The sequence below is a fragment of the Pocillopora damicornis genome, chromosome 5 (genome assembly GCF_964200805.1).
Source record: "Pocillopora damicornis chromosome 5, jaPocDami1.2, whole genome shotgun sequence".
NCBI lineage: Eukaryota > Metazoa > Cnidaria > Anthozoa > Scleractinia > Pocilloporidae > Pocillopora > Pocillopora damicornis.
Window position 1 is genome coordinate 10,603,315 of NC_142674.1, and position 2,304 is coordinate 10,605,618.

Below are 2,304 nucleotides of genomic sequence, written 5' to 3' on the forward strand. Positions count from 1 at the left end.
ACTGTCTTAAACCACTAGTCAGGGCCGTAGCCAGACTTCAGAAAAAGACGAGGTAAGTTTCGGGCGCCGAAGGCGCGAGTCACTAGGGGGGTCTGGGGTCATGCTCCCCCCAGAAAATTTTGAAACCTAGAGGCTCAGAAATGCTCTTTCAAGCATTTCCCGTGGCATTTTTCTTCAGAAAAATCAATCTTGGAACCAAAATCAAGACGAGGCAATTGTATTGAGTATTATACAGAGTGAATATCTTTCTCATGTAAACTTATATATTCGCTCTGTTGTATATCCTTATCACCCAAACTTCGATATATATTTATTTCATTAAAAAGCTCGCTAATTAGATTAACTTTATGAATACGTAAGCAATTTAAGCAATTTTGTGCTGTCGTGTTCCAGATGCGCAATGTGTATGAAGATTCGACTTGTTTGTCAGTTCTAGGTCTGGGAGAAAGGAAACATATTTTCTTGTCGCTGATTCCAAGAAGTGCACTCTTGAACATCATTACAATGAACTCTACTGTTACAGTGAACTCCTCTGACGGTAAGTCGAATCTCAAATATTTTGCGGAATTGAAAAAGGGCTTTAAAAGAGAGCAGAAAATTATTTAGGTTGTTATGTGAACAGTTTTATTTTTCGTTATTCAGCTATCGTCTGCTCAGTTTTACTGTTTTTACAAGACTGACATAGCTGCTCTTTCCGTTTAGTTCAACTCTTGTCGTTCAAATCTTGTCTGTCTTTAACGTGTTTGACGAGATTATGAAGCATATTTTTGGCAAAATGAACAATTTATTGTATGGTTTATACTAGAAAGGAGGGGTTCATCGGAGACATTCAAGGGTATGTTATGTCCTAAGGAACACTGTTGGCATGCGGTCACCTGTTACTCCGAGTGTAACTAGTTTGAACCACAACTTGAAAGCTCTTACGGTTTGGGTACGGTAATAGCGCCTCAACTCCAAGGGTCTCGGCAAATCTTTAGGCTGGAATTCACGGCCTTTAATTCCATTTCATTTTACAAGACCTTCGAATGAGGATCAGAGCGTAAATTAAAAATTTCGGGGATATACGGGCTTCTAAAGCGAATTTACAGCATATGAAATGATGAATAATCAACGGGCGCGTTGCGTTGTAGAATCATTGTTTGGCAGTGACAAAATGCCCGGCACGGTCTGAAATAGACTAAAAGAATAAATTTTCACGCAATCTCCGCAGAAGGGTTCTGTCAAAAATTTTTAAGAATATCAAATGTTTGCAAAGGAATGTCAAGCGATTCCAAAAATTTCTTTGGTTTTTTTAGTGATCAAATTCTCCGAGGTTGAGCAGACTTTAATATCGCTCGGTTGTCGACAACTTAGAAATTCTACGCTTCTGATCAGACTGCCGGGCACGGTCTCAAATGGACCAAATGCCCGGCAGCCAGAAATGCCTCTGAAAGGCGGGTTCCTTCAAACTTCTTGAGAGTATCAGATGTTTGTTAAGAAATGTAAAGCGATTTTTTTTTAGTGGATAACTTATCCGAGTTTGTGCATACTACAATATCGCTCGATTGTCGCCACTTTGCAATTCTACGCTTCTGATCAGACGGCCGGGCACGGTCTCAAATGGACTAAATGCCCGGCAGTCAGAAATTTGAATAAAAATGCCACTGAAAGGTTTCTTCAAACCTCTAAAGAGTATCAGATGTTTACCTAGAAATGTCAAGCGATGCTAAAAATTGAGTTGGTTTTTCAGTGATGAACATGTGATAAAACTTAGGAGATCAGCCTAGTTTCGTAGAATACGTTGTCTTCGTGACAACTGTGGCGTGACAGCAAGGGTCAGTACGTTAGAACACCTTCAGGTTCCGTAAAAACTGGCGGGAAACAGTACAAAAAAACCTCAACTAAACCTATTGATAATATAATACAGTATTCGATGTTTGTTTAGATTTCCCAAGTGATTCTAAAATTATTTAGTGGACAAACTTTTCGAGCTGATCGAACCACAAAATCGCTCGATTTGTCGACTCTTGAAGACTTGCCGGGGGTGTCCTAAAGGATATGGACCCCCCCCCCTCCGCTAGCGGATTTGGACCCCACTCCGCGGATTTGGACCCCCCAACAAAACTGAGTGAAAGCATATATCCTTAACGTTCTTTAACAAATAGAGAAGCCTTGACTGTGCTCTGTTCTGTTGTAAAGCACGCAGGAAGCGGTTAAAGCACGAAAGAAGTGTAGGGAGAAACACTCGACTACGTCTGGTGTTTCTCCCCACATCTTGAGTGTGGCTCTGCATTGTTTGCAGACCGCCAGGCTCTAGACGTCTTT